Below are 13,517 nucleotides of genomic sequence, written 5' to 3' on the forward strand. Positions count from 1 at the left end.
TGTCCCAAAATATCCATAAATATCCTGGATTTATCCAGTGCTGACGTTGCGAGCTGGACGTCCCTTGGACGTCCTGTGGATGTATAATATCGGACGCGTTGTGATACAGCCAATTAGGCTAACAGCTTTCATCAAAACGAAGGTGTGGTGCACTCTGGTCGCAACTAAAAACTACATGCGTAAAATAACATAGCGCAAGATTTTGATGCGGAATCTTAGCAGCTATATTTTGATTGGCATCCTGCGAGTAATATTACACCAGTTTCATTTACTCAATAGCTCAATAAAATAACGTGCATAGAACTACGACAGTACCAACCGTATGCGAGCTAGATTCCCTGGGATCAAAAACAAAGAAACGTTCCCCGCCGTTCACTGCTGAGCGTTGTCTGCTGCATTAACTTGCACCGCCGCGCAAAAGCAGAAAGCGCCATGAGCATCGACAATAACGCACGTCATCATCATCATCCGCTCGCCACTGCAAATGTTCACATTCCGTTGTGCAGTTTTAAGTTTCAAGGTGAGCCTGTGATATGTGCAATGACTCCGAAGTTAAGGGTAGAAATATGTGTGCATAAAGGATCGTCGGGCTGCAGAAAAAAACTCTACGATTTCGGCCAACGCTCTGAGTACGCAACGCCATCAACACGAGTGTCGTGCGTCTTCATCCCGGAATCAAGATGAGGTCTTTATAGTAAACATGCTGAGTGGAATTGATGATAATTGTGAGTCCTCAGTAGTTCTCCAATCATCCGTCGCAGGGGAGGTTGTGGAAACTTATTGTTGAACGTCAGAGAGTGCTGAACAGTTTGAAACAAAAAGTACTCAACGTGATTTCCAAGACAGAAGAGAACCGAGCACGGTTGTACATGGTTCGTTCACGAGCGATGTAATGAAGTAAGTAATGGTGTAAGTGATGTAAAGCATACTGCTACCAATGCCGTCATCTCGAATGACATCGTTCACGCCCGTGCGATGTTGAACAAGGGAGGCGTACGCCTTTTCTGTACCACTTATGAATTTCATAATGGGTACAAAAAAGGCAGCGCCTCCGGTTTTCAACAAATCAGGATACTGAACTCGGGATTGTGGTTGTCTAGGAGCGGGCTATCAGGTAAAGATCGTTCTTAAGAAAAAAAAAAAAAAAAAGAACTTTGTCAAAAGCTGCACAAGTGTGCCTAGGAGGAAATAAGACTACCAAGAGGTACCAAACACAAAATGAGTAAGAGTGTCAACCCTGTGCTCCTTTCTACTGTGTTTTTTGTGAAATTTTTGATTTGGTGTATTGTTATGTATGCGACATCTTCTGAACTTGTGAACTTCTGTCACATTTACAGGGTGTAGCCGTTTTAGCTTAACTGATGCCTTCTGTTTGCTGTGTTCTATAGTTCACGACAAAAGTTAACGGAACACGTGAGCTGCATACTTTTTCTCTCGTGCGGCACCCAAGCGGTCTTCGGGAGCGGTAGAGTTCTTTGCCGAGAGAGGCGTGGATGAGTGTGCTGCGAGGAACTCGCTACAGCAGTTTCGGTATTGTTTCTCTTGAACGTGCCCACGACGCCCGTTGGATTTCACTGCAGTGCTCTCCATCAACACGTGACTGAAATACTGTGTATGTAAGCTGTCATCTGGTCACGTCAGATATTTAATATGATCACAGCTATGTTCCCTAACTATTAATTTGTAACATATGTAATGCTGCTTCGCTTTTTAATTTGGAAAACACACTATCGTGTTTTCACAATGACTTATTTTTATGTCCCCAGTAATACCTGGGAGCTCCCAGTCTTCACAAACTTTCAGTGACGTGGTGTTGCAGAACACTGCAGTGGTTTCGAACTCACTTCGCAGGCACTATAGTGAGAAGCAATACCGAAACTACCGCAGTATGTAGCTTGCAGCCCGCTCATCTACGCCTCTCAAACAATGACCGCGCTCAAACTCACCTGCTTCCGTCTGCTGCTCGGGTGTCTTGGCGGAGAAAAAAATGCGCAGCTCGCTTATTCCGTACACTTCTGTCAGGACCTGTACAGTTTTCGAAAAAAATTAATGCTGGTGCTGTACCATTTAAGTCAGCACTAAGGACTTTCTTTACAAATGTTAATTAGTCATATGATAATGGATCAGTTAGCTCCTTTTAGTTCACGATGAACGTGAAATCAAGTTAAGTGTTTTCAACCGTTAATTAGCATTTGCAAACCTGGTCAATCTCTAGTGTATAAAAAATTATAAACACAGTTCAGGTGAAGTACAATGATAAAAATTATGTTATTTACTCTCCATATATAGAAGACATGAGTACACTAATGTACAAATAGACATGCCCCCAGGCATCCATGCACAAACATAATAATTACAATATTGTGTGACTATCTGAAAGGAAAAAGCAATGAAAAAATTCGCAGCAAGCTAGAAATGAAACTTTGCAGGCATCAATATACATTTTTACAAGTGTGCAGGTTCAAAGCCCTTATACACATATGATGGAAAAGCATCCCTAATGGCATGCACCACGCATGCAGGAAGAATCTTCCTATGGTGCTTTCCCAGAACACCCCATATCCACCTTGTGAATTGCCGATTGGCGATATAACAGAATTTCCTGCAGAAATAAGGTTTTTTCATTCAGTTTGCCGTTCAAGTAGCGCGTAAACACTCACTTGTTCACGGCGATGTCACGTATGTTGCCATACTCTTCAGTATCTCGGATGCACGTAAAAGACAGTCGCAGAACTTCGGTGTCGAGGCAGAGTATCTCGAAATATTCGTTGTCTGTAATGCAGTTGACCGTCTGCTTCTTACAGACGTTCTCTACCTCCCGGCAGCACAAACACTCGTCCGCGGTATCCATCGGTTTGCACTTCCCACAAGAACGCCTGCACAACGAAAAAACAGCGCTTGTTTCACCTTAAACAAGTGCTTCTCCCTAATACATATAAATTTCACTAACCAGTCCGCGTTCCCGGCACGATCAGATCCTGGTGAGGACGGCGGTGACTCCGGCATATCTGAGGACGATGAATCTTCTGCTGCGACGCACACATTTTCCGGCATGCTATCGTACGAACAGAAGTTCTGTGCGCGCGATAGTTCTAGAATGCGGAGTTCTAGCGCACTCAGGTTCCGGAGACTCGACATTTTCGACGTAGAAAGTGGTTGCAGACGCTCACAGCCACTTTCGTTTTCACCGGATTAGCGGGTGGAAGCGCGCGTATTACATGCGTCCTCGACAGATGGCGCGCTGTGATGCCATTGTTGAGAGACTGCCGGTTTCCTACTAGGTACCTAGACATGCAATCATCGAAAATTCGATTAAAAAAAACTACAGCGGCTTAAGCGGAGTTCTTTGACATTTGAACTGTAGAAGGTTCAAACTTTTCACTGAACATAAAGTTTCGACAGGTTTATATTCACTTTTCGGTCCTTTTAAGGTGGACAGCGAACTTCGCAGTTCTCTGTTTTGTTCCACTGATGCACAAAGCTCGTCTTCAAGTTGCGATAGGTTCTTTGAAAGATCTCCGTTTATTCTTTGCAACAACTCTATTTCAAGCCGCTCTTGAGCTTTTGGTACTGCGGAATCTATGAGTAACCAGACACGAAAAGTCTTGGAAAGGAAATTAGTGTAAGGACGCTCCCTTCCTATTTTTCTGCTCTGTGCAGCAATTCTCGAACAGAAGAGGCGGATTTTCTCGTTGGCATCCGCTGCATTTTGACTAACCGTTACATCGTTAGGTGACAATTTGACACTGACAATATCATAGTACGATAAAGGGCTGCTGAGTGTTTCCTTCTGAAGTGCAATAACGGCACGCCCTGTCAAAGAAAGGACGATGCGACCGTCCTGTACTGTCGCAGTCGCTTGCTCATGCCACTCCATTGCAGAGCGTAGCAATACCCCGCGTAACAAAATACATGCGGAGGGTCTCTACAGGTAATGCATTGGAAGAAATACCCGGGCTTTTCTTGAGCCTGAGTGCCGACTTGACCCTCACAGGAAACTCAACTTCCACGCCTCCCTCGTTGTTCTTGCCAAGCCTTTTCCACCAGCCCGGTGGAAGGGACAGCCGTTCGAAGTCAACTTCCTCGCAGAGGATCCAGCCCTTCGTGATGGGTTTCCCTTTGTTGTCAAACACCCAGCGAAATATGTCCAAATCGAAGTCCACCTTGATCAGGCCGTTGGACCTTCTGGGGTTGGACAACTTCGTTTGGACTTCTAGGAGGAACTTGTTGGCTGGTGACTGTACACGATCGTCACTGGGTTTCGGCGGCTCGACGAGGGCTTTGAGGCAGACTGCGTTCAGATTCTCCTCAGGCTCGAACGTGCAGGCCCCCTTTGGATACCCGTGCCACTTGACTAGGTACCCTTTTTTCTGCAACAAGAGCCCAAGACATTAGACCATGCTCTGAAATAATATCGCCACAAAATCAAGGTGACACGAACATGAGGGAAGATTGAAAAGCGTGGAACAGGTTTACCCTGCTACAGTAACAACAGCAAATTATTTTAATCATATAACGCCGTTTTCCAGCTTTTCTGAATAGTAAAGTACTTGTCCGGACTATCAGTCGATGGAACTAGCGATTTTTAGTTCTGTAAGCAAGTCTTGCGAGCATGGAACGGAAGGTTGTACGAACCACACTGGCAGATTACAAGAGCCGGGATTGCAAAGTACAGTAATCAACGACACAGTCCGTCGTTGTATACATATGAACATTGTATGTATATTACAGTATATTATAATCTTTGTATTAGGTTACCCACTAAATAAACTAGTTCTTGTTAACTTTCCTGTAATCTGTCGTCCAAGTCTTATTTTACTTTTATTGAACCTTCACAGCCGTCTGATATATCAACCTCGTATACAGGGTGTTTATAATGTCAGAATGACACGCTTTTTTAAACAAAACGGGGTGACGAAAAAATACGGGGTAAACGGCATTTCTCTGGCAACGGAATTTGCCACCGTGCGAAAGTATTTGATTTTAATTAAAAGAAATTGAATTTTTAATTGAACTCCAAAATTTCCAAATTTTCAGCCTAACTTTTTTTCATTTTTTTCACAGAATTAGAGAGCCCGTTGCGAACTTAGTCAGACCCACCAAGAAATCAGCTCGATATTGCAAATGAAACTGCCCAAATAAGTCCCGAAATTGAGGCTTCAAAGTTTCGGGTATTCAACGGCACACACAGGTCATATATATATATATATATATATATAGAACAAATAGGTTAATATATCAGACGGCTACGAAGTTGAATAAAAGTGAAATAATAAGACTTGGACTACAGATTACAGGAACGTTAACAAAAACTAATTTATTTAATGGGCAATTTAACACATAGATTAAAAAAAAGAATGGTCGACGTTTCGACAGTGGCACTGTCTTCGTCAGGACAAAAGAGGTACAAGGGTTGCATATTGCTTAAATAGGTTTCCTGGGTGACGTCACAATCGGTGCAAGTATGCCACGTGGCAGTTGTCTGAGTCATATTCTGGAACATTCCGCAAGGTCAAGTCCGGGTGGTGATGTCATCTTTCTTGGGGAGCCAGCTCAGGGTGAGCTGTACTGAGGCCATAGCTGAAAAGAAAACAAAGGAAAATAAAAGGAAAAAAATGGGAAAGTATATCCCATCTAGACGACCAGATTCCTTACTGTTGAAAGTACACCGGGATCTTCGTTGATGATTGATTGGAATTTGTAAATGAGGTAAGACTCGCGTTGTTCCCTGCCTCTATCGGAGCTAAAGTTTGATTGAAGAATAAAAAGGGCAACGTCATTTATTGAATGACCCGGCTGGTTGAAATGACGAGAAACAGGAAGATTTGGCTTTTTATTAACGTCCGACCGGTGGTTGTTGAACCTGATCCGAAAAGATGTTTTGGTTTGACCTACGTATTGTGCTTGACACGCGTTGCACTGAATGGCATAAATGACGTTGGATGAATTGCAGTCAAAGTCACCATGGATTTTGACGAAGAAATTAGAATTTGTGCTGTTAAGCACGTGGGCACTTCGCATTAGTTTGCATATTTGACATCTGCGGCCATTGCACGGGTGGCAGCCTGCCGTCGGACTTGTTGGTCGGTTGACTTTGGAGGTGACTAGATTATCGTGGAGGTTTTGCGAGCGCCTGTAGGTCACACGTGGCGGTTCCGGGAAGATTTGTCGCATGCGCTCTGACTGACAAAGAATACTGTGGTGGCGATTAAGTATACTGTTGATGTTGGAAACATTATTGTTGAATGTTACAACGAGGTTGACGGAACCATTGTCTGATTTGCGGTTGCGGTTTTGGAACAGAGCTTTGCGATCTGCCCTGCGAATGTTACAACGAGGTTGACGGAACCATTGTCTGATTTGCGGTTGCGGTTTTGGAACAGAGCTTTGCGATCTGCCCTGCGCAGGGCAGATCGCGCCCTGCAGGGCAGATCGCAAAGCTCTGTTCCAAAACCGCAACCGCAAATCAGACAATGGTTCCGTCAACCTCGTTGTAACATTCAACAATAATGTTTCCAACATCAACAGTATACTTAATCGCCACCACAGTATTCTTTGTCAGTCAGAGCGCATGCGACAAATCTTCCCGGAACCGCCACGTGTGACCTACAGGCGCTCGCAAAACCTCCACGATAATCTAGTCACCTCCAAAGTCAACCGACCAACAAGTCCGACGGCAGGCTGCCACCCGTGCAATGGCCGCAGATGTCAAATATGCAAACTAATGCGAAGTGCCCACGTGCTTAACAGCACAAATTCTAATTTCTTCGTCAAAATCCATGGTGACTTTGACTGCAATTCATCCAACGTCATTTATGCCAGTCAGTGCAACGCGTGTCAAGCACAATACGTAGGTCAAACCAAAACATCTTTTCGGATCAGGTTCAACAACCACCGGTCGGACGTTAATAAAAAGCCAAATCTTCCTGTTTCTCGTCATTTCAACCAGCCGGGTCATTCAATAAATGACGTTGCCCTTTTTATTCTTCAATCAAACTTTAGCTCCGATAGAGGCAGGGAACAACGCGAGTCTTACCTCATTTACAAATTCCAATCAATCATCAACGAAGATCCCGGTGTACTTTCAACAGTAAGGAATCTGGTCGTCTAGATGGGATATACTTTCCCATTTTTTTCCTTTTATTTTCCTTTGTTTTCTTTTCAGCTATGGCCTCAGTACAGCTCACCCTGAGCTGGCTCCCCAAGAAAGATGACATCACCACCCGGACTTGACCTTGCGGAATGTTCCAGAATATGACTCAGACAACTGCCACGTGGCATACTTGCACCGATTGTGACGTCACCCAGGAAACCTATTTAAGCAATATGCAACCCTTGTACCTCTTTTGTCCTGACGAAGACAGTGCCACTGTCGAAACGTCGACCATTCTTTTTTTTAATCTATGTGTTAAATTGCCCATTAAATAAATTAGTTTTTGTTAACGTTCCTGTAATCTGTAGTCCAAGTCTTATTATTTCACTTTTATATATATATATATATATATATATATATATATGCTGATGATTCAGGGGGTACGGATGGACACGTAAGTATATAAGTACAGAAAAGGTAAAGAAGGGATTCAGAAGCCTTGAGGGAGAGTTTAAAAAATTTATTACAACTAATTACGGGAGAGAACTAAGGTTTATTTACATGTTACAGGGGTCGACGTTTCGGCGACAGCGTCGCCTTCCACAGGACTAAAGGGGATTGTAGTGGGTCATCGCTTATAGAAGGGCGGGAAGAGTTACGAGAGAGGAGGAATCCGCACGTGGAACGGGTGCTGGTCTTGGGGGGTTTTTCCAGGAGCTTTGTCATTGGTCGTCACTGGGGAGTGGGGATCTGTAAAGATAAAAGGAAGAGGCGGCAGAAAGAACGGAAGTGGGTCGATGTGCTCAAACCTGATCATGAGCTGAGGCTGCGGACTGTGGACAATATGCCCGGGTCTTCGTTTATTGTGCATTGGAATTTATGGATTAAATAAGACTCACGTTGTTGTCTGCTACGGTTGGATGTGAAACTTGACTGTAAAATGAATACAGTTATGTCACTGAAGGAATGGCCGGGTTCGCGAAAGTGGCGGGAGACCGGGAGATTTGGTTTCTTTGTCACATCTGATTTATGATTGTTGAATCGAATTCTGAAACTTGTTGTAGTTTGGCCAATGTACTGTGCATTACAAAAATTGCACTGTAATAAATATACGACGTTAGAGGAGTTGCAGTCGTGGTCGCCACTTATCTTTATATGGAAATTACAATTTGTACTGTGAACTGTATCCGCGGTCTGCATCAGGTTACAAATTTGACATCTACGTCCCATGCAAGGGTGACAGCCTTTTGCTGTATGTTCCGGTTTGTTAATCTTAGCGTGTACCAAGTGATCCTGAATGTTCTGCGCACGACGATATGTTATACGGGGCGGTGTAGGGAATATTTCCTTCAGACGTTCCGACTGGGATAGAAGGGGCTGGTGCCGTTGTAAGATATTTTTAAGGTCAGGGATATTACCATTAAAGGTTAGAGTGAGGTTAACACATTCTTCATCTTTAGGTTGCTTTGATTTTTTCAGGAGATCCGTGCGGTTCGTATGGCGGGCTTTACTGAGTGCATTTTTCACTAGGTCTGGCGGGAATTGTCGATTAACTAAAGTTTCTTCAAGGCTGTCAAGGTTAGCATCTAGTTCGTCATCGCGGGAGCATATTCTTCTGTAGCGTATGGCCTGACTGTAAGGGATGGCTAATTTAGTATGTCGCGGATGACAACTGTTGAATGACAGGTACTGCTGGGAGTCTGTTGGTTTACGGTACAAGTTTGTTTCTATGGAGTTGTTACAAATCTTAACATGAACGTCCAGAAAGTTTATGGCTTCTTTAGAATAAGTGTGGGTAAATTTTATAGTCGGGTGGACGTTATTAAAATTATCTATGAACGACAAAAGGCTTTCCTCAGAATGGGGCCACAACATGAATACGTCATCGAGGTAGCGTTTGTAGACAAGGGGTTTGAGCAAACATGTTTCTAGGAAGCGTTCTTCAAGATAGCCCATGAACATATTAGCATAGTTGGGGGCCATTTTCGTTCCCATAGCTGTACCACTAATTTGGAGATAATGCTTGTTGTCAAATTCAAAATTGTTGCACGTAAGTATCAGCGAGATCAGAGTTTCTAGGAGAGCTGAGTGAAGCGGGTTATCGGACAATTTGTTAAAAACGTCTATTACTGCACGGGTGCCATCATCATGTGGAATGTTAGTGTACAGCGAGGTGACGTCCAATGTAACTAACAGACAAGCCGCGGGGACCTTGGTATCGGAAATTATTTGAAGGAAGTGGTTAGTATCCTTGATGTACGATGGTAATTTGGGAGGGATATCCTTTAGGAGGAAATCGACGAAGGTGGAAATCTTTTCCGTTGCTGTGCCATTGGATGATATTATGGGGCGTCCGGGATTTCCGGGTTTATGAATTTTTGGAAGCATGTAAAACCTACCGGGTTTCGGGTCCCGTGGGGAAAGGTATTCGAGCAGGGTGTCATCAATTTTCTTTTCTGATTTAAGTTTCCTTAGTGTTTTAGTAATTTTGCTGTGAATATCAACGGTGGGGTCGCTATCCATGGTTCTGTAGAATGTTTCGCAGCTAAGTTGTCGAATGCCTTCTGTGAGGTAAAATTCTTTGTCCATAACTACTATTGCTCCTCCTTTGTCGGCTCTTTTGATGACAATGTCGTTACGTTGTTTTAATTCAGAGAGGCTATTTTCTTCGGCTTTACTGAGGTTTGACTTCCTTTTTCGTCCTCTAGTATTTTCATATGCCTGCACGACATCCCTTTGGACGGCTTTGACATACATATCTAAGGCTTTGTCGCGGTTAGAATCAGGGGTAAAATCGGATGGAGCTGCAAACGGACTTCTTGTTGTGCTGGGTTTGTCGTGGAAATATTCTTTCAGACGCAGTCGACGGGCAAAGTTATCAAGGTCTAGGTGCAGTTGATATTCGTTATACGGAACGTTATTGGGGCAGAAGGATAATCCTCGACTAAGAAGAGAGAGTTCGTCATTGGTGAGACTGACACAGGATAGGTTAACGACGTTCTTTGTGTTAGATTCAGAGGATGTACCATCGCTTCGGCCAATGGATGTTGGGGTCACCGAGGTGACAGACGATTCTGGATTAGGGGTCGCTTTGACATTATCCCGCGCCATCTTCTTCTGTTTTGTTACAGCGAGCTCTGTTTGCCTCCTTCGAACAAAATCATCTAACTCCTTTTTGTGGTGGTGGGAAAGTGGAGTTTCAGCACTAGTAGCTTCAAGTTCTTCAGAGAGTGTGGTTAGAGTACCGCGGCAATGTGAAATCAGAATGTCGGTAAGACGCAGACTGGCCTCGCGTAGCACGTTTTCCCAAGTTGTGTGATCATTAGAGCTAAGGGGGAATGTTGGAGTGACTCGAATTTGAAGGCCTTTGGGGAAAGTTTCACCTGCTTTATAGGTTTCTAGGGCATCGAGGTGAGATTCGTACCTTGCTAATTTATCTGACAATTTTCTAAGTCTGAAGAATGAGAAAGTGCTAGCTTGTGATGTATCAATTTGTGCAGACTCACCGCCGGTCAGTCAATCCGTCCGAATTCCGTTCCCTCGTTGCCTTGTAGGTTTCGTTCGAACTGCCTCTGCTTCTTGTAGTGTTGGCCAGTTGGGATCCGGGACTGTTGGTCCCGGACGACGGTTTGGGAGGCGTCTCAGGGACACTGCGAGACGGCATTGAAGACGGCGGGTCATCATCCACACCCCAGCGAAGCTGGGATGGAGACCATCGGCAGCCAGGACACGGGTGGGGGGCTGTCGCTCGAAGGCATGGTCCAAATAGAAGAGGTCATCGTTGCGGCGACAAAGGTCTCTTAGCAGCTTGTTGAACGCGTACGCTCTGCCGTTGCAGAGAAACTCCGTCCGTCTGTCAAAAGAATTGCGTCTGCGATTGTGCGATCTCGGGAGAACAAGGCTACAGATCACCTGTTCTATTCCGCCTCTTGATTGGATGTGGTGGACAAGGGCCTCGTAACGAAGAAGGGTCTGCTGGGGGTCAGAATGCGGCATGTCGTTCGTCCCACAATGAAGAACGACAATTCGCACGCTGGCCGGCAACAGGTCGATCTCCGCCACAAAGTCCGAGATCCGGCCACCGCTTAGGGTTACAAACATCGGCGCCGTCCTGGACCTAGGGTCAAAATGAGAATACAAGTGTTTGGTTTGCGAATCGCCCACTACAGCTATGATTGGAGCAAAAAAGGGATACTTCCGCACGGGCCTAACTAACCACTTCCTTCAAATAATTTCCGATACCAAGGTCCCCGCGGCTTGTCTGTTAGTTACATTGGACGTCACCTCGCTGTACACTAACATTCCACATGATGATGGCACCCGTGCAGTAATAGACGTTTTTAACAAATTGTCCGATAACCCGCTTCACTCAGCTCTCCTAGAAACTCTGATCTCGCTGATACTTACGTGCAACAATTTTGAATTTGACAACAAGCATTATCTCCAAATTAGTGGTACAGCTATGGGAACGAAAATGGCCCCCAACTATGCTAATATGTTCATGGGCTATCTTGAAGAACGCTTCCTAGAAACATGTTTGCTCAAACCCCTTGTCTACAAACGCTACCTCGATGACGTATTCATGTTGTGGCCCCATTCTGAGGAAAGCCTTTTGTCGTTCATAGATAATTTTAATAACGTCCACCCGACTATAAAATTTACCCACACTTATTCTAAAGAAGCCATAAACTTTCTGGACGTTCATGTTAAGATTTGTAACAACTCCATAGAAACAAACTTGTACCGTAAACCAACAGACTCCCAGCAGTACCTGTCATTCAACAGTTGTCATCCGCGACATACTAAATTAGCCATCCCTTACAGTCAGGCCATACGCTACAGAAGAATATGCTCCCGCGATGACGAACTAGATGCTAACCTTGACAGCCTTGAAGAAACTTTAGTTAATCGACAATTCCCGCCAGACCTAGTGAAAAATGCACTCAGTAAAGCCCGCCATACGAACCGCACGGATCTCCTGAAAAAATCAAAGCAACCTAAAGATGAAGAATGTGTTAACCTCACTCTAACCTTTAATGGTAATATCCCTGACCTTAAAAATATCTTACAACGGCACCAGCCCCTTCTATCCCAGTCGGAACGTCTGAAGGAAATATTCCCTACACCGCCCCGTATAACATATCGTCGTGCGCAGAACATTCAGGATCACTTGGTACACGCTAAGATTAACAAACCGGAACATACAGCAAAAGGCTGTCACCCTTGCATGGGACGTAGATGTCAAATTTGTAACCTGATGCAGACCGCGGATACAGTTCACAGTACAAATTGTAATTTCCATATAAAGATAAGTGGCGACCACGACTGCAACTCCTCTAACGTCGTATATTTATTACAGTGCAATTTTTGTAATGCACAGTACATTGGCCAAACTACAACAAGTTTCAGAATTCGATTCAACAATCATAAATCAGATGTGACAAAGAAACCAAATCTCCCGGTCTCCCGCCACTTTCGCGAACCCGGCCATTCCTTCAGTGACATAACTGTATTCATTTTACAGTCAAGTTTCACATCCAACCGTAGCAGACAACAACGTGAGTCTTATTTAATCCATAAATTCCAATGCACAATAAACGAAGACCCGGGCATATTGTCCACAGTCCGCAGCCTCAGCTCATGATCAGGTTTGAGCACATCGACCCACTTCCGTTCTTTCTGCCGCCTCTTCCTTTTATCTTTACAGATCCCCACTCCCCAGTGACGACCAATGACAAAGCTCCTGGAAAAACCCCCCAAGACCAGCACCCGTTCCACGTGCGGATTCCTCCTCTCTCGTAACTCTTCCCGCCCTTCTATAAGCGATGACCCACTACAATCCCCTTTAGTCCTGTGGAAGGCGACGCTGTCGCCGAAACGTCGACCCCTGTAACATGTAAATAAACTTTAGTTCTCTCCCGTAATTAGTTGTAATAAATTTTTTAAACTCTCCCTCAAGGCTTCTGAATCCCTTCTTTACCTTTTCTGTACTTATATATATATATATATATATATATGACCTCCAGCCTTATCTGAAAGAGAAGAACAGGGCGAGACGGAGGATAGCTAACTGTTTACAGTATACCTCGTGAAGATCACGAGGTATACTGTAAACAGTTAGACACTGAAAGAATTAGCTATCCTCCGTCTCGCCCTGTTCTTCTCTTTCAGATAAGGCTGGAGGTCATCCTCGCACTCTGGACAATGCTACGGGAAAAGCAGATAGATGACTTCGCCTTACATGGACTATTGATGAAGCAACGGGGCCACGAGAACAACGCCCCGAACCACGACTTCCCGAGGAGGCCACCTAAGGCTCCCAAACACGATGACCTGAACCCCGGACTCCTAGATATGATTTTACCACGAACGACGCCCTTGTAAGAAAGACGATGACCTCCGGCACTGACTTCAGAAGACCCCC

This window comes from Ornithodoros turicata, unplaced genomic scaffold, assembly GCF_037126465.1.
Source record: "Ornithodoros turicata isolate Travis unplaced genomic scaffold, ASM3712646v1 Chromosome49, whole genome shotgun sequence".
Taxonomy (NCBI): Eukaryota; Metazoa; Arthropoda; class Arachnida; order Ixodida; family Argasidae; genus Ornithodoros; species Ornithodoros turicata.